At 39.4% G+C, this 20,561-nt stretch overlaps 1 protein-coding gene across 9 annotated transcripts in view; it reads left to right on the forward strand.

The window, feature by feature from the left end:
* The window catches only part of LOC145344986 (protein eva-1 homolog A-like), a 293,555-nt gene that overhangs the window by 244,897 nt on the left and 28,097 nt on the right, over positions 1-20,561 (forward strand). For 2 of the 9 annotated variants that reach the window (XM_080192423.1, XM_080192422.1), the window contains exon 1: positions 15,596-15,838. The exons of the other annotated variants lie outside the window; for them this stretch is intronic. The gene's annotated coding sequence lies outside the window, so the exon portion shown is untranslated. Of the gene's footprint in view, positions 1-15,595; positions 15,839-20,561 lie in introns of those variants that run through there. 9 annotated transcript variants of the gene reach the window in all.

A 20,561-nucleotide genomic window follows, 5' to 3' on the forward strand; every position in this document is an offset into this window, starting at 1 on the left:
CTTAACAGATCTATCTATTCTTACACACTCCAAACACACACATTGGGCATATTTATTTGGATTTCTTCTTGTTACCATCTATAACATACCTCTCTATTCCTTCTTAACCCCCTTCTAAGTATTCAGTTACTCTCAACTGATTCCAGGTCAGCTCCTGAATCTTTGCACACCTATTTTAAAATGCTTCGACTTGCTGGATGGCATAAAGACACTCTATATTTTTAATGAGAAAATTGCCCCTCGATAAGTTTGAACTTGTAATCTACAGATATCATTTTGAAAGTATTCCAAAGCAAAATTATTGCAAATTTTAAAAAAGAAAACACTTCTGCCATTTTTTGATAATCCATCGTTTTGCAAACAGGAATTTCTGGCTAGAAATCTTTGGTGACATAGTCATTTATAAATTTTGATACCTAGGAAGTATGTTGACATTGGACAGAAAGTGTGACTGAAAAGTAAGATGAAGGATTGGAATGGCCAAAGTTGCATTTCAAAAAATGAAAAAGATTACGATCATTGCAAAATTAGCGACGAAAACAAAGCTGAAGATCGTGGAATGCTCAATCACATCAACTTCGACACATATTGCATGATCAGTGAAGCAATACAGGAAAGAATTGAGGCTGAAGTTTTGAGGCAAATAATGAAGATATCTTGGATAAGTCACACTACCAATAAAGAGGTGCTAGTAAGATCTGAGACCAAAAAAGTTTGCTGACCAAGATCAGGGAGAGGCAGTTGGAATTTCTTGGACACGTAATAAGAAATCATCATTTAGCAAGTTGGGTGCTGATGGGTAGATGAATAGTGAAAGAGACTGAGGTAGACAAAGAATGATCTTTTGAGAGTCTTGCAAATTGGATGACTGTACTACCAACAAAAATGATCCACACCGCTAGAGCAAGATTAACATGGAAGTCCCTGGTCACCAGAGCATGGGACCAGAAGAGAGAGACAGTTATTTATATTCATTCAGAATCACTAGGAAAGCTAACATTACCGACTTCTTGAAATGATGTAAGAGGGTAACTACATTGGCACAACCATGGTTCAACTGATTTTTTTTTTAAATCCTGGAATAAGGGTGTTGCTTATCCCTAATTGCCCTTGAGAAAGTGGTGGTGAGCTGCCTTCATGAATTGCCGCAATCCATGCGGTTTAGGTACACTCACAGTGCTGTTTGAAAAGGAGTTCCAGGATGTTGATTCAGCGACAGTGAAGGAATGGTGATATATTTCCAAGTCAGGACGGTGGGGAGCTTGGAGGGGAACTTCCAGGTGGTGATATTTTGTGAATATGACTGCATCAGGTTATTACATGACTAGTCTGTGAGCCAGCTCTTCTAATCTATTTCCCATGAATTTATAAGTAAACAAAACTGGCCTCACTTAAACCAAAAAAGATGTCATCACTTAAGTGGTTTAGACTGGAAGTAGAGTCATGATGTGGTGAGGGGAAATCGGCCAATGTTCCCACTCTTGATTACCATCTAGTGATCTTTGTTAGATATGTGAGTGAGGACTTGGCTCTGTTGTGTTCTCTACTTAATGAAATAGCCTGTTGTTCCTTTGCAGCCTTGTCCAAGTGTGAGTCAGCAGCTTTAATACAGGAGCAGAGAAAATCAATAATGAAGTTCAAATCTGAATATTACCTGTGTCTGATGTGCTGTGTCAGGACCTTGTGAGGAGAATTGCTCAATCAAATGTGCTCCAGAGTTGAGTTATAATCATTGTTTGAGACCTGATAAGGTGAACTAGCAAAAGACACGTTTTAGACACTTTTACAGTATTGGACCGCAGCTCTTCTGGTTTTGGCTCTGCTCCCAGATGTAAAAACTGACAGTAAATCAATGACCTGTCAACTCACGGGAATGTGTTCTCTGAACATGTTATTGATTTATAGATATTAGGTTAATTAAAGTGAGTGAAGAGAGCTGGGGCTGGGTTTATGATGAAGTGGAGGTGGGAATGAAGTTGGGCGAACCCAGAATCTTCTGCTGCTGCTGGCCATGTGTAGCTTCCTTGGCATAGTCTAGATTCTCATCCATTTTCCAGGAGGCCAGGGTACTTCTGGGAGCAGTGATAGTCCACCAGCAGCAGATGGGTAGCTGATTGAGCTAATTAAGAGAGTAGAGGGTACATTAAAGCCCCTCTCCTATGCTGATTGAAGGTTTTCAGTTGGCAGGCAAGTCCCCACAGTGGGCAAGACATGGTCAGAGATAGGAGACAGCCTATAGCTGGGGGAAGAGGGGTGGGTGCGAAGGTAAATGCTCTGGATTGCTTTTAACACAACACTCCGTCTTTCTACTCAGTACCTACAGACCCTAGCAAGTTGAAACCTTTGAAACTTTGAAATTGACAGAACAAATATTTTCAATGTTGTAGAGAGGGTTTCAAAGATTTCAGCTTCCTAAAGAGGCTCAGAAACTTCCAATCAGGTGAAATTCTTCCTCTCGGATGGTTGTGAGTATGTGAAATTCTGTTCCCAGGAAGTAGTGGAGACCAGCTGATTGGATTTATTTAAAATTTTTGGTAGACAAAGGGAGTCAAGGGTTATGGGGGACAGGAAGGTGGAGTTGAAGCACAAGCTGATCCACCATGACTCTACAGCCAGATCAGCCATGACCTTATTGAATGACAGAGCAGGCTCATAGGACTGAATGGCCTATGTTCCCAGTCCTGCTTTATTGGGTTTATTTAGAGAGAATTTGGAACTCAGCACACCCATGTTCCATAACTTATGGCATGGACTTTAAAACTGGGACAGCAATGCACAGAGATTCCTTTGTAGCAATTTAAATATTGTGCTGAGATTTGTTTGTTGAAAATAAAAGTTATGTAAAATCTAAAGTGATGGGAAAGGTGTGCAGATCAAGGAAAAAGAGATGTCTGGGAATAAGATTAAAGGACATTAAAAACAAACAATTCTGGAATGCACAAAGGATTTTTTTTTGCACGTGCCCTTCAGTGGGAGTTGATTCAGGTGAGGTCCTACATAAAATATTTTCTCTTTCAGATACTGATTGATCTGTTGTGCATTTCCTGCATTTTGCAGTTTTTGATTCAGATTTCCAGTGTTTACAGTATCTCATCTTCAAAATGTTAGAGGAATTTTACAGACTCTGGAATCATTTCAGGGAGGTTAAATTGTTAAAAAATAATAAAACCAGACATCACATTCCCAGAGGACACATTCTTCAGTTTAGCCAATCAATCATTAACTTGGTCCCTCATCAGCACCCTGCCCATAACTTGACACAATTTTCTGTTGTTGCAATTGTTTCAGCCAAGTATACAAAGGAAAGAGAGATGGTGAGAAAAAAATAGATGGAATGGAGTGCCAGATTGGCACAGTCTGAGGAAATATAAAAGTAAATGACTGCAAACAGTACCTACTCCAGTTTCTTCTGGCAGTCCAAAGATGTGCAGGTTAGGTACATTGGCCATGCTAAATTCTCCCTTAGTATGCCTGAACAGGTGCTGGAGTGTGGCAACTAGGGGATTTTCACATTGCAGTATTAATGTAAGCCTACTTGTGACACTAATAATAAATAAATTGTTGCATTGTTGGTTCCACATAGGACTTTAATTGAAATAAAACTGGAGAGATGTAGGGCCCTAGTTTACCATTTTGATTCTAAGTGCTGGGCTGACTTGAAGCTGGGAGTGTTTCAGATCTGACTTTTAGACTCATTCTGAGGTGTCTCATACACATTCTGCCTGAAAAATATCAGCAATTTGAATTGCGCTGCAGGAGCCTGTAGGCAGGGCTTAATGTGCCTGAAACCCTGCAGCTCTGATCGGTGCCTTCTGCGTATGCGCAGAAAAAAAATGATAGAACACGGCTCCCCTGCCACATCCCGCCTGGGCCGGATAATGCCTCCCCCGGTCCCCACGGATATTGCCCCACCCTCTCCAACATTATTGACCCCTTATCCCCCATCCTCTCTGCCACCCAGACTGATTGCAGGCCCCCCTTCCCCCTCATTGATCACAGGCAGAGTGGCAGCAGACCCTCCCCCTCTTCCCCCTCACTGATCTATTAGAGTTATTAAATCTATTAGAGTTTTTCGAGGAGGTTACCAGGAAAGTGAATGAAGGGAAGGCGGTGGATGTTGTCAACCTGGATTCCAGCAAGGCCTTTGACAAGGTCCCTCATGGGAGGTTAGTTAGGAAGGTTCAGTCGCTAGGTATACATGGGGAGGTAGTAAATTGGATTAGACATTGGCTCAGTGGAAGAAGCCAGAGGCGGGCACAGATCGCGCTACTTGCCTCATGCCTGACTTTACCAAGTTTTCATGCCCAGAAATGGGAGCAACTGGGTGGTAAAATCGGGCCCGTAGTGTTGCTTTCCATTATTTTACACAATCATACAATGTCAAAATCTTGTGTTGTGAGCTTTTGATATTTGTTGATGTGATTTAATAGAGCTTCAAAGAAACAAAAACAGAAAATGCTGGGAAAGCCCAGCAGGTCTGGCAGCATTTGCAGAGAGAGAAGCAAAGTTAGTGTCTGAAGTCCAAGATGACTCTTCTACGGAACAACTTGGAAGAAGTGTGGATAGATTTTACAAGAATCACATATCATTAACTGAATATCACAATTCAACTCTGCACATAAGCTGAGCAGTTATTAAGAAAGCATTTCTAAGTTACTTGCTTTTCAGAATCGCAACTCCCTTATTTCCATGCTGATTTGATTTATTATTGTCATATGTATTAACATATAGTGAAAAGTATTGTTTCTTGCGTGCTATACAGACAAAACATACCGTTCATATAGAAGGAAATGAGAGAGTGCAGAATGTAGTATTACAGTCATAGCTAGTGTAGTACCGAGTAAGCAGTACTTGGTAGTATGAAGCTGGTAGTATCAAGCAAGACTTAATGGGAGTCTGAAGTTTTGGGTTACTTATGGGTTTATGAGTCTACCTAAACCAGTCTGACTTCACTGTTTATTGAATAAACATTTCACTTAAGTGCAAGTCCTTGCACCCTTTATTCAATGTATATCAAATGGAAAAATCAGAAGAATTTACCTTTTTTAAATTCAGTTTGAATAATAGATGAGTGATATGTAGGGGGTGGATTTTATGGAGCCTTCAAGACTGGGAAATACGGTTTGAGGGAGTGATTTAATTTTGGTAAGCTACAAAAGCTCGATTTCTTGATTGTGGCTTGAGACATAGAGTCAGTGGCATATTTGGGGTATGTTGAACCTCATGCTGGCCTGTGATGGGTTCATACCTTTAAATATATTAGCATCATTAGCATAAAACATTTTAGAATTACATCCAACTTCAAAATAGAGTCAGCAGCACACAAAATTCTTATGGTAGCACTGATTCTCTTAATCTTGACTCATTTTAATGCAACTCTTCCCAGTAGAGCAAAATCATTAACATTCCCTATTGAATGATTTTAACACACTAACATAAAGGAAATAAAACTCCCTTAATTTACCAGTGCAACTAATGAGTTACAAAAGCCACTACCTCCTTCTCATTGGCAACTGAATGACGTATTCCAGCAGAAAAGCTCAGTAAATCCTGTCTTTTAAATCAGTTGTGCCTTTTGCTGGTATCTTCCAAAGCTCTATTCCGTACATCTATTCCGTTGAATTCAGACTGATGCATACACTGTAAACAAAATTTTCAATGGAGTTTTCTTTTCCCATGCTATGGGGAAAGAGTGGGGTAGTGAGATCAGCTGATTGCTGTCACAGAGAGATGCCATGCATGTAATGAGCCGAATGGCCTCCTTCAGCACTGTAACCATCCTATGATTTTCTTTCGTTGATTTAAATATGTTAATATACTGTGGTTATATTTTACATTTTCGCTCTGTGATTTTAATATTATTAATTATGTGTTGTGGTTGTGCAAAAGCTATTAGTTACTACAATTATTGCAATGTTCATATCTTTCTTTATTCTTTGCAAAATGAATGATGTTTGTCTTTTCAAACAGATGTTGGATCACATCTGTTCTGTGTGCATTTAATTTTTAGAATGCCAAACCACTTCAGTGCACATTAGAAGTCATCCACATCAGAATGTCTAATGACGTTTTATGACTTAAATGTGCTATTAATCAGATGAAAACAACACATACTGAAAGTCAGGACATGGCCACCCACAAAGCACTTTACACAATATATCCTTTAGATTTGAAACTGCGAATTGGTTAAAATCAAGTGATCCTTTCACCTCTGGAAATTACATTTTTCCATCAAATTAATTTACACCCTTGATTTATTTCCTTTTTAATTGCAAATGAAAATTGAGAATATCTTCACTGAATGGGATTAGATTAGGGTTGTCAGTGAAAATTTCAATTTTGTGAAATCTAAAGGATCTTCTGAATCTAAATTAAAATCAAAAAATCATGGGAAACACAACAAAAGTGGCTAAATGAACATTACTTACCCTTTAACTGAATTTTGTACATTTTAAAGAATATTTCTAAATCTTACGTGACTGTTGTTGGCGATATTGTTATTTACTTCCAATCAATGGGCCTTAATTTGGGAGGGAGTTGTGACTCTGGCCTTATGTCATAAGGGTAAAGAAGTGTGAACATATTTTGGGATTGAAGATACACATTGCAGTTTTATTTGTATAGTTATGAGGATGCAAGCGTGATGCAAAACATTTGATTTCTATGACAGGAAATCCAACAGTTCTTACATGGAAATCTCACTGAGTTAAAGGTTTTTGAGTTGATCAAATACTGCTAGAATGCTTTTCAACTAGCAATTAACCATGCATGCCTTAGAGCTAATGTCTTCTTTAAAGGCCTGCGATTTCCTCTCCTTGACTCTAAAATCTCCACTCCTTCTACGTACACACAAATCCATTGTTCATCTCTTGAGCGTAATGAATACTCCTACAGTTGAATCATTTAAAACTTGGGGCTGTGCCTTATGCATGAATTCTAAAATGAAAACCATGTGCATCAAATTCTAGAATGAAGGAATAAAAACAGAAAATGCTTGAAATACTCAGCTGGTCTGGCAGCATCAGTGGAGAGGAAAACAGATTTAAAGTTTCAGGTTGATCTATTGAAACGTTACAGCATCCATATAAAAACTCTCAACTTCAGTAAAGCAATCTCCCTTTAGAAGAATGTATTACTTATACAGCAATCATTGGAGCCGTTCACAATAATCGATGGAAGGGTAGTGATTCGGTGGGATTCACTACCTGCGTGTGTTGGATGCTGGGACATTGAGTAAATATAAGGAAGAAGTGGATGGATGTTTAATTAGTAAAGGTTTGAAAGGCTATGGTGAATTGGCAGGAGAGGGAGTAGAGGCTGAGTTAAGACAAGCCACGATCATATTGAATGGTAGAGCAGACTCAAGGGGCTGAATTGCCTACTCCTGCTCCTAGTTCTTATGATTCTTGTGATATATTGGACACGTTGGTTTTCAAAACAGCAGTTTGAATTTTTATAAGTATTCTTATTAATTTTAGGACCTAATCTATTGCCGGGGTGCTACTACAGATGTCCCTGGAGTTGCCATGCGGTCCATGGTAGATGACAACTCCTGCATGACTGCAGTGCTGCTGATTGATTCTTTCACACTCCTAATCAGACATGTGGTAATTTGGTAGGATTACAATGCCTTCAATGGATGATTGCAAATCTCCTTATGAATATAATTAAAGCACTGTGAAATCTGAATCTTTGGGCAGAGCAACTGGAGATGGAAGCAGGTTGGCCCTCAAACACCAAGGCTGCGCTCCTCCATTGCCACCAGGATATGTTCCCTTTGCAGCATAGTACATGCTTCCCCCGGTAGTATCTCCCAAAGCTCTCTATCTAAATTCTCCAGCATCTATGCAGATACCTGTTTGTAACTTTGTGTGACTGATGCTGATTTTTGTAGTGTTGATTTCATAGAATCATAGAATCCCTGCAGCGCAGAAGAAGGCCATTTGGCCCATCGAGTCTGCACCAACTGTCTGACTGTGTACCTGACCCAGGTCCTCTTCCCTCACCCTTTCCCTGCAACCCCACACATTTTACCATGGCTAGTCTCCCAAACCTACGCAACCTGGGACACTAAGGGGCAATTTAGCACGGCCAGTCCACCTAATCTGCGCATCTTTGGAGTGTGGGAGGAAACCCATGCAGACACAGGGAGAGCATGCAAACTCCACACGGTCACCCAAGGCCGGAATTGAACTTGGGTGTTAGGCACTGTGAGGCAGCATTGCAAACCACTGTGCCACCCCTGGTTGCTTGGAACCATTGTTTGTAGTAACAGATTTTTCTTCTGGATCTACAACAGAAGAGTGAATGACTGTAAAGTATACCTTCAAACAGTGCTTGCACTTCACTATACTATTCAAGCTAGTTTTGGGGTTGAATGTTTACCTATAAGTAGGTGAGTTGGTGAAGAATACATAACAAGGTCAGAGTTATATTAATGGGGCAGGTCAGTGCTCTATGTTCCTTCTATGCTTCCATAACCAATCAAAAATGTAATGTAGCTTCTTCATACGCGGTGAAATGATTGGCCATTTCCCTGTTTGTATCTGCCGTCTTCTGTTGAGCAATCACTCTGGCCGACAAGCTTAGCCTTTATATGTTGCACATTTAAAGAGCACATACAGTGATGCACAAATACCTGATCTGCTGTTCATCTTATGTGTCAGTAAGTGAATATTTATAATGCAGTATTTTATGGATTTGTTTTATGAAGGACCCCTTTTGAGATTTCAGTACAAGTTTAAATTGTGCATTGTGTAGATAAGGGACATTGACTGGATTGTTCCAGTTGACCTCCAGATCAGTTGCACGGAGGTAGAAACACAGTGGCAAATCGCAGGACTGGCACTTCAGGCAGGCCTAGTGGCCCTTTCTGCCTGTATAGTAGCAGCCTGGGGCCTCTGGCCTACTCCATGCCCCCTACTTGCCAAGCAACAATAGTGGCCTGGCTTCAAAACAACTTTTTTAATTTTAGAATCTAAGAACTGGGAGACAGGCAGCTGCATTCTGAAGTGCCCTTTGCTTTACTGACATTTCAGTGCAATTTGCTGCTGTTTTCAAGATGGAAGGTCTCTTTGAGATCCAGCCTGTTGATCTGAATTGGATAGCGAGCCTGTATTCTGGCCATGATAGGGCCAATCACAGATGAGCGACTGTTTTCCTCACAGCACTAGCTTCTGACCTGAACACGGGGTTCAAGAGCTCGAAGGGAATATTCTGCCCATCATTTAGAATAAGCAACCCTGCTCCCATCACATACCTCACATTATGGATGCATAGAATATAGAGTTGAGCACAAGGGTCAGCAAACCCGAATTGAAAGGGAAGAAGTAACTTTTCATTCTTGTTCCACCGTTATTTCTCCATAAATGTCATTAAGGAAGCACATTCAAAAATTAAAATTTAAGTAGATCATTTTTTAACTTTAAGTTGTTTTTGTTTAATCCATTTCCGTGGTTCAGTTTGCTGTACTTGTTTGCAATTTCTCCTATTGTACAATGCAAGAGATGTGTGGGTTGTGCAAAGATACAATGCGATACTCACAATGTCTTGTTCCATTAAACTGTGCATTTACAGTAAACTTAATTTCCATCAGTTCAATGAACTCTTCTCTGCGCCGTTCATTCCAAAACATGCAATTCAGATCATCCACCTGTGAGTGATCAGTGGAAGCAACAACCCTCTGCTACCATCAGCAACATGAAAGCTGGTCAGTCCTCCATGGGTAGGAGCCTCAGGAAGGTGAATGAATTGAAGATCAGCCAAAGCAGCTAAGCTGATCTCATCCTCTTTTGTGATTTTGTCCACACTCTTGCAATAGTGTTGTTGGAGGCTCTATAGCTTAGCTGCTTTGGCTGATCTCCAATTCATTCACCGTCCTGAGGCTCCTACCCATGGAGGACTGACCAGCTTTCATGTTGCTGATGGCAGTGGAGGGCCGTTGCTTCCACTGATCACTCACAGGCGGATGATGTGAATTGCATGTTTTGGAATGAACAGTGCAGAGAAGAGTTCACTTGAATTGATGGAAATTAAGTTTACTGTTAATGTTGTAAATGCACAGGTTAATGGAACAAGACATTGTGAGTATTGTATCATATCACTGCACACCCCACACATCTCTTGCATTGTACAATAGGAGAAATTGCAGGCAATTACAGCGAACTGAACCATGGAAATGGATTAAACAAAAGCAACTTAAAAGTTAAAAAATGATCTAGTTAAAATTTTCATTTTTGAATGTGCTTCCTTAATGACATTTTATGGAAAAATAACATTAGAACAAGAATGAAAAATTATTCTTTCATCATTTAGTTTATAACTTATTAATGCACAGCTCAATATTAATCATCTTGTTCTGCGAATGTTTGTCAGCATTCTTCTTCAACATAATTTGCAGTGATGCAAGATGAAGGTAAATGTTGACGCCGGAGCAAAATGTAACTTATTATCCAGCTGATATCTGGAGAGCTAGCGAGATTGACAGATCTGTTCACAGAACACTGAGAGATCAAGGCGCGTGCACAGTAGCTTTCTTTGCAGTCAGCAACCAACTTCCCAGTGAGAATAAACTCAATCCATTCCCTGTATTGGCGTGAACCGCACTTTGCCTCTTTTTTGGCACTAAGTGCTGTATGATTGCATCAGAGAGTTTGCTGAAAAACATGGGTGCAATGCTCTCTTGTTTTCACACTGTTCGGTACTTAGAATTTTTTTGATAAGATCACCCCCATAGTCTTAGTTGATTGTATTCCAGGTGTTTTGAAGCCAACTACCTACCCAACATGATGAGTACCAGTCATCAGCAAGCTCAAGAGATACTTTCTCGGACGCAACATCCCACAGAGACACATAATAGACAATGCTCAACCATTCATTTCCATGGAATTTCAGAACTTTACGCACAAATGGAATTTTGAACATACCACGAATAGCCCCGTATATCCACAACCAAACAATTCCCCCTATATTCATAGTCAAACAGTTTGATGGACAGTTCACTCAGCCAATTATCTTCTAGAAAAATGTGCACAGGATCACACAGACTACTATGCTGCACTCCACAGGTGCGAAATCTACCACAACAGTACCTGCCCTTGTTGACACAGTGAATCTTTTCCAGCCGTACCAGAAATACGATTCCTACGGTTAAGGCTCTGCTGCAGCTCAAACTTGAAACTAATGTACATGATGCCCTCATGCAACGCAGATTGAGAAACAAAACATACTACGATTGAGATGCCCACAGACATGGCCCTCAAACACCTGGTCAAGCGGTTAGGATGCATGACCAGTTGGCAGTGATATACTGAAATGCTCTGCAATCAAACTGTTGTGTGGTAGCCTCAGAGGGTGCCCACTTTGGATGCAACTTCTGTCACCTTTTACAGATATTGGAACCAGCACTGACAGATGACACACATAGCACTTGAATAATTGGGACTGTGGCACAGGCCCACGACACCATTTGGCACACAGACTATTCCAGAGGCCAACGCAGCAAGCTCTGCACCCGCAGAACATGGTGACAGAACATTCTGGGTTACCCACACCAAGGACACCAGCCAGGAAAAGCCTACAACACCACCAACCAGCACACCCACATGCTCAGGATGCCTGAGCAAACTGAACACAAGGTTCCAGGACTTTAGGACTCCAGGTTGGACAGACTAGATGTAGGGAAGATGTTTTCCCTGGTTGAGGAATCTAGATCCAGAGACAGAGTCTCAGGATATGGGGTAGGCTATTTAGGACTGAGATGAGGAAATATATCTTCACTCAATAGATAATGAACTTTTAAGGTAATCATTACAAGGTAATTAATTCTCTACATGTGGAGGCCAAGTCACTGAATATATCTAAGACAGAAATCGAGATAGTTTTGTTTTAGATTTTAAAAGCATCAGTGGATATGAGGAGAAGGTGGAAATATAGCATTGAGATAGAGTATCAGACATGATTATAATGAATAGCGGGGCCAAATGGTCAATCCTGTACCTATTTTCTGTGTTTCTATTACCACTTAGTCTAGAACTGGACTTCAATTTTAAGCTTTCTATTACAAAAATGGGCAGGAGAAAACATAATGGACTATGAGCCAGCTGCAGTAGCTTAATCCATGCTCATTGCATATGTAAATAGTTATGCATTATTATCTTGTTTAACTTGTATGTTAACAATGGTCTGTACATAGTTGGCTAATGCGCACACTGTTACCTCTCATGCCATCGAGTGTTTTAACTAAGCAGGAAGATGTAGAGCAAGTGGTCATGTGAGAATGTGACGATGCATATACAAAACAGCTCACATAAACAGAGGGCAGGAGTTATTCCAGGGACTGCTCAGTTACTTTTGCTGAAAGTCCTTGTTGTCAGTAATTCAGGAACCCCACACATTTACAGGAAAAGAAAGAAACTATCAGAGAGAGTACCAATAGATACCTCAGCAACATTTTGTAAAGGCTAATTATACTTCAGCATTGTTAGTGTCCTGGACATAGTTTGCCTAATTTGGACTTGGGTTTGGTGTTATAATATGGTTTTCTAATGTTTTATTCTAAAACAGTTTTTGTAGCTATTTTATTGAAGATTGAAGATCATGCACACTGAACACATTTCCTACAATTCTGTAACGAAGGTTAGCAATTTTTTGAACTCAGAATTAAAAGGAATCTCAGTAGTCTGGATCCACTCCATAACATGCCTATTGTAGTTAGCTAATCATCTTGTCATCTGTGAATAATACTTATTAGCTTAACTGCAGTTATTTTGAGCTGAATGTGAACCACCTGGTTGTACTGTTCCAACTGTGCGGGGAAACAGGAACTCAATTAAAGCTGAATCCTTTACTTGTAAAACTGGAAAATGTTTACATGGATATAGCTGACCTTGAATATTTCCGAGTCTTTCTTTTCCCTCCCTAGCTGATTCTTTTAATCTGAGGAAGAGATTTGTCATTTTATAATGACACTCAGTTTTGTTTGTTTAGGGTGAATTGGGAAGTTTCTAATGCAACTATTGTTTGCTAAACGTGCTGCTGACACAGCTACACAAACATGTGGGATGTAATTGTATCAGTTAACCAGTATATCATTATAATTTGGTATAACTTTTGGACTGTTGGTAAGAGAAATTCAAGTTTGCTCTTTTGCATTCCATTTTATTTTATTTCAGTGTAATCCAATTTATTCTATTCATAGTATATTTTTCAAAAAGAAAATACAGTGATTTGAGCTGGATTTCACTAACTTAGCCATATGTCCCTCATGTGAACTGATATGGAATATTCTCAGTAAAATAATAGTTGAAGGATTTTCAGTCACAATGATGTTGACAAGTCAGACATTAACTTTTCAGGCAAGTGGAAAACTTCTTCAGTCCAATCTATTTGAAAAAAAAATCTATTCATTGTTAAAGTTTAATCAGACATGACTCCAACTCTGTAAAACAGACATTAACACTCGAACCACAATCCTTCTAAAATCTCTATGATCTTGGGCTTCTGAAAAAGTGCCAATGATTGCTTCAACAAGGCAGGAAATAAGAACCGATTAAGTTTATCCAAAGAAGAAATAAAAGCACCAGAGCTATGCCTATGTATACCAAATCATCACAATTGCTTCTAGCTTGATGTTCACTTTGCACTGTTCAAATGCCTTTTCTTCCATGGCAAGTCCATGCTGTTTCCAAGGTCCTTAGATTATCATGGTGCCAGATTAACAAGGTACCACGTGTACCAGGATCTGTCAGGTTTTTCATGCTCATATGCTTAATCACCAATGAAACATATCTCTCTGTTGGAGTAAGTTCCCATATATAAGGAGCATGAACAACATCTTCTCTCCCTCATCCATGACCCCATACACTTCATTATGGGTAACACTGCTACATCTTAGAATAGCCTCAGATATGTTTATTCTTTCATGGGATGTGGGCATTGCTGGCAAGACCAGCATATATTGCCCATCTCTAATTGCCACTGCCACCTTCTTGAACCAATGCAGTCCATTTGGTGGATGTGTAACCAGAGTGCTGTGTTAGTGTGGGAGTTCCAGCTATGTTGGCAAGCATTGAAATAAGGAAAATAAAACAACAGATGAACTATTAATATTGCAAGTAATAATGGTTTCAGCATTTCTTCCCAAGGCATCAAAGAATCTACTCTAAGAAAATCTATATAATTATCTTTATATGAAAATGTTAGGCTATTGGCATAAGTGATCAAACCTTCAAAAAGAAAATATAAATAATGTTTGTTTTTCCTACATAAAAGAGTTTGGGGTGTCTTTTGTTGGTCCATAGAGACAGGATCTTAGAAACCACTAACAATGTAGACGGCACTAATTCTCCTCTACAAACTAGTTTGTTGAAAATCTTCAAGCTGCTTCAAAAAGTTTGAACTGCAAAAATAAGAGCGAGAAAGCAAGAGCATGTGAGAACTATATTTTCAAAGAATATTAAAAAAACAGATTTCCTTGCTACATATTGAATAAGGAGCCTTTTGTAGGCATTGAGCATTGTGATAATGCGCACAGATCAGTTTTGTTTTATTGTAGAAGTCAGTTTGTCACAAGTGTCTAGGTCTGCCAAAGAAAATAAGGGTAGTGTGTCTTTGAAGGAAGCAAATGAAGCATATAGGTATGCTGTTTCACATAGAATTGAGCATTTGTTTGAGGTATGAATGAACTGAGTGTTTCCAATGTATGACCTGTAACATTTTTGCCATGAACTGCTGGGCGGATTTGAAACTTCAGGGATGCTATTGATACTAATGTGTTGCTTTGATTTGGGAAAACAGATCATGGATTTATTGATGAGTACAAATAAAATATATTATTGGTACACACAACACGCTGGTGGTAGTGTTGAACTGAAAGAGAAATTTGGTAATGCTGTGTACTTTCCTAAACTAGTAGTAAACCATAACATTAATCCATTGTTCACAGTCATAAAGATAAAACCATATTACAAGCTCTCTTTTTACTTCCTCCCCTTTCAATTAAATATGTTGTGCTGAGTTTCCTGCCCTGGCTTCAGTCAGCAGTTTCTGTGACTGTGCAATTTAAAAAAAGATCCACGTCAGGGAGCCGAAGTTTATATTGGAGTATTGAAAATTTTCAGTGTCATTTCCTGTTTCTGTCCATGAACTCCCTCTCTCATTTTTTGCACAGATTTCAATTTGTCTGGCGCTGTGGGTGTACCTCAATCTCTTCTTGCTCTCTCCATATCACATTCCTCTTCTAGCTGCCTTGCAGGATGTAGAATTGCTAGGGAGCAGGAGGGAAAGATTAAAAGATATATTAATTATAGGATCTGGCTGGCCCAAACTGGCTACTCGGTCAGTTATAGATCTTCTTTTGTACAAGTAAAGATTGCTGGTTCATGTTCTAATCCTGTCAGTATCTGCAGCTGTCTGAAGCTGAAGGAAATTGCAGCACCTTCCTCCTCTGACTGAACTGCTTTCCACTGAATGCTTTAACTGGAGTAATGTCTATGTGCTGCTGAAGTCATCCTGAAGGTGGGCTGCTCCTTGTGGCTGCAATGCGTGCCTGCTTTTTAACACAGATGCTCTTGTGCTTAAATAGGAAAGCAGATGCTGTTCACTTCCTGCATGCTTGCAACAAGCCGTTGCTTTGTGTGCTGCTCTGTCCCTTCTGTCAATGAGCAGTAATGGGAGAAAACTGGATTTACCACTGAATTTTGGCTTTGGAATCCAGACTGCCCTTGATCAAGAAAATAATCTTGTAACTGTAACTCTGCTCATCCAAGAAACTCTGAGGAGCAGGAATACACTTAAGCCTACTTGATGCATCTGACTTTTTCATCTCGTCAGTAAAGAGGTACCGTTGTTTTAATTCCTCTGATTCCTTGGTTGGTAAAGATTGGGGTAGTTTGGAGAATTGTGTGCACGTTGCTACTTGTCTGACACTTAGGTGTGTTTGCCTTGTGCTCTTGGTATTTGACTACATTTCCGATTTTTTTGATTTCTTCAAGGCGCATAATTGTTACTGGATGGTGGTTCCTAAACATTTTGCTCTATGTTGCTGGGGACTATTCTTAGTTTATTGTACACACTTCCGTGAAAAGGAGTTGCTTTCTGAAGTTCATTAAAGTCATGATTATAGTTTGCTTCTGGGCTCATGTTTGTGTTGGAGATACCAGTTAGACTTTTTCAAGCAATATAAAGTCCATTTAGCCCTTATGGCTATTGCCGGCATCTTATTCTGGAATAATTTGTTCCTATTTTTGAGCTGTCGCAACTGAAAAGTGCAATGCTAAATTATTAATTTCATTTAGATTTATATTTGCAGTGAGCTGGATTTCTCATTGAAACAGTTCTGCCTATACTGTAGCCAAATAGGATATCTGTTCTTAATGCAGTGTCCCATCAGATTATTATAAATATAGGATTAAGTCATCAACAGGCTGCAGTGAAGAAATTGCTTCATAGAGATGGCTAATAACACTCATGTAAACAACGAAATATTAAAAATTATGAAAATACTTAAGTACAAATTGACAAAAAGGAATCAAAATACCATCCATATTATTACTCTGGGCTGAAAATCCTATTACTTTATTTAAGAAATGCTGTGTTGGGTGGCAGTCTAGAAACGATAGCAAGACCATAGCTATTTCTAGCCTGTAAGCAACTTCATCTGTTGAAATATATACTCTTTCTTGTAAGAAAGTCACAGAAGTGAAAACAAGATAGTGTAGTTTATTGGTGCAACAACAGTTGGGGCCTTGATGTGGTAGGATAAGGGGTTACACTTGCGACTGCCTCATAGCAATGAATTTCCAGCTCCACTTCTGAGAGAAGCCATAGTCAGGGGCCAGGTACATCCCAGAGTGGGAAGGGAAATTTAAGAGAATCCGTATGTCACTCTTGCAAACATTTAATGGCTGGCTCAGAAGAATGTTGATTGAGGCATGGAAGCATGTTGCTGTTTTCTTGTGTCTGAGGAGAACAAGAAAACAGCAATTAGCCCCTTAGAATAAAAAAGTATCCTAAGATAGGAGACAAACTGGAACAGTCTGCAAATTAAATGGCATATAAAACAAACTTTTGATCAAAAAGGCAGAAAATGCTGAAACTCAGCAGGTTAAACACATCTGGAGAGACAGGAACAAAGGTCATTGAACTGAAACATTAACTATCATCAAATCTAATGAAGTATCATTTCTCTCTCCACAGATGCTACTGACTTGCTGCATATTTCCAGCATTTTCTGTTTTTAGTTTCAGATTTTCAGCATCTGCAGTATTTTGCTTTTGTAAATTTTTGATCTAGTTTTGCAGCTTGGGGTTTGAAAATGCCAGCATGCTTTCTTTCCTGAAGAGGTAGCATAGGCTGGTTACAATTGATGATGGATGATGACAGCCCTGTAATACACCATTCAGATGGCCAATCTATCCAGTGCCTACACAATCCTATTCCCAGAAATCAGCAATGGGAATGCCAGTTGATTTTTGCCTGCCTAATTCTGCCAGTGACCAGCTAACTCAGCGGAAACAGGGGATCAAGCCTGTTGTCCTTCCTACTTTCTAATGTTCTTATTACACCAAGGGCCAGGTTCTTAAATTTCTGCTTGGTGTAAAGCTGGGTGTTGCAGATATTGGACAGTTTTAATAATAGGCGGCTGATCTGCAACGTCAGTTTTATGCCCCAAGCAGGAAGTTGAAAGATTACCCCTTCGTATTTACATTCTAAGCCATCAGAGATGGTATGTTTATTTATTTAAGAAACCTTTGCTATGAATACCAAGCAGAACATTTTGTTATGCTTTTGACTTCCACATGCTTTATTTTGTTTGACATATTTGACAAACTTCTGCTGTTGACAACTAAAAAGAGAATGGCTGTCAGGGCAAGTTATTATTGCCTATTTCCGCTCGCCACAGAGGACGACATAAAACAGAGCTTTGAAATAAATACCTCACTTCCCTTATGTGAAACTGCAGAATGCCTGTCAAAAGTAAATTATCAAATTAAACTTGAAACCTGCAATATGTTTGGTGAATAATATTATTTCACATGTTCTGCTCATATATTTGATTGATAGAGTCTTCAAGGTCATGATACTAATGACAAGATATATAGATATCAACAAATGATCGAATCAGTAACATTAATTACTATTTATACCAGTTTTGAAGAAAGGATTTTTTTGAAAGTGTCTTATTGTAAAGTTGATGGTGGATAGTTTATTGAACAGTTATGTAGAGACATATCCTAAAGCAAATTGTGCTATGCAGTTAAGTGCTCAACTATCCTTACTGTTCAATTTACACATCATGAAAATTTGGGTTGCATGAAACTTATTTTTAGGGGTAATATTTGGATCCAAATTAAATCAAGTCTGAAGAAACCATCGTGTTTCTCAATAGCAGAATATAACATTGGCCATGTGGAATTGCTGATTAGTTTAAACATCTGTTCCAGAGCAAGTTGTAATACATAATCAAATTTCATTAAATAGTCCTGGTCCTGTTTTAATAAAGAGGGGGGCACATTGTAATCACACAAAGTATCTTGCTGTAATTGCTCCCAGCAAGGAACAGTCTTGTACCTGCAATTGATTAAGAGCAAAATTATACTTGTCATGGATTGGATAAACGTTCCCATTTACTGGGAACCATCAGCATGCCAATATTGCTCAGGGCAATAAATGCAAATATTAAACACAAGCTAGAAATTACTGGATATCTTCAGTCTCTGAGACCTTTTTGCACTTTTAAGCAAGCACCTGCTTTTGTTGTAGCTGTTTATCCATTACTTGCCACAGCAGTGGAAGTCCATTGGCCCCCATGACATGCACAGGGATCATGATGTGTGTTTCACCTGCAATCATTGACTGTAATGCAGACAACATGACCTAGTTTTGTTGCTTGCCATTTCAACGACCCACCAGCACTTAGCCATGCTGTTGATTAGCTAGATGCCTGAGAAAGAGAACAACATCATGAGTAATTAGCACCACTTAAGGCTGGCAGACACATTGCTTAAAAATAAAAGCAAAATACTGCAGATGCTGGAAATCTGAATTAAAAACTGAAAATGCTGGAAATACTCAGCAAGTCAGGTAGTATCTGTGGAGAAAAGAAAAGTTAATGGTTCAAGCCAAATATGATTCTTCTTCAGATCTGAAGGAGGGTAGAAAATTATTATGCTGTTTCATGCAGCAGAAAGGGGGAGGGGAGGAAGAACAAAAGAGAAAGCCTGGAGTATGTTAGAGGCCAGGAGAGGCTAAGTAACAAAGATGTCATAGAAAATGTAAAGCGAATAATAATAACTGTAGTAAAGAAACAGAGTGTTCAGAGTGAGGGTGAATGGTAGAATAATGAAAACAAAAACATGAAAATCAAAATTAAGATGAGACCGACAAACAGGATCAATATGTTTTATGGAGTTCATGGTGTGAAATTAATGAACTCAATGTTGAGGTTATGATCAAAACATGAGGTGCTTAAAATTACCCTGCACCTCATAAAGGTGTATTGTGGCAGAAGCAGGTGCTGGGAATCATAGAGAAAGTGATTCTGACATGGGAAAAGTTAGAGTGGCCCAGCACAGGAGAGTGTAGGCTACAAGGTCCAAGATGCTGCACTGGAACATTAGCAGAAAGGTGGGGAAAAAAAAGTTGATGATCTGTGTTTGCAAGGAACCAGGAGACACATGCTCTGAAAACAGTGGAACTAGATAGTCGTGGGGGTTAACACCTGGAATTAAGCCCTGAGGGCCCAGATGCAATGCTTCAAGAAATTCAATACCTCACATGGTCAGAATCAATGAATGCATCTTTAAATGCTATCTGCTGCCAACTGCATCATTACCATATTAGATATGAGGATATCTAATCTTCTTCTCATATTCCAAGTTCCCCTAATCCTCCAATCTCTTCTCATCACAAACTATAGATGATATAAACATACGCCTCTTAGTTAATCTTCTCCACTGCTCCAACTCTTCGCCACAACATTATTCTTGTGCCTTAAAGAAGTGCAACTTGACCAGGCAGTGGAAGAACACTAAGAGCGATGATGAAATTAAACTGTTATTAGATTTCACACTTGCAGCAGCCAGTTCAGATACAGAAACCGTATGTATATTAGAGGATACTTTATAGAACTGGGACTCCCTGTGGTGAGACACTAGGCACCAGGGGCCTGCAGTCAGAGTAGGAACTAAAAGTGATAAAGGTGCCAGCTCATACTAGGATGTCAGACATAGGTTTGGCTGAAGTGAACTCAGTTGAGGACTTTGGGGCTGAATGCAAAATAAATCTGATGAATATTCACATTACAAGCATTGAAGTATTGGAATGCCAATCCAAGAGGCATTGCTCAGTCAAGGAGAACAGAAGAGTTCAACTTGGCACAGGCTTTGCATTGACCTTGGAGCTACTTCCTAGTAGTATCTATCAGCACATGTAGATTCAGCCATGATGCAGTACCAGGCAAATGTTTCAGCTTCTAATGCTGTACAACAAGCAACCACCAGGACTTTGATTTCTGCAGTGCAAGCTCAGATAACCTATAAAAAGTCTGCTTGCTGTCATGC

Source organism: Carcharhinus amblyrhynchos, chromosome 7, assembly GCF_965287045.1.
Source record: "Carcharhinus amblyrhynchos chromosome 7, sCarAmb.v2.hapA, whole genome shotgun sequence".
In the NCBI taxonomy this organism is placed as follows: Eukaryota; Metazoa; Chordata; class Chondrichthyes; order Carcharhiniformes; family Carcharhinidae; genus Carcharhinus; species Carcharhinus amblyrhynchos.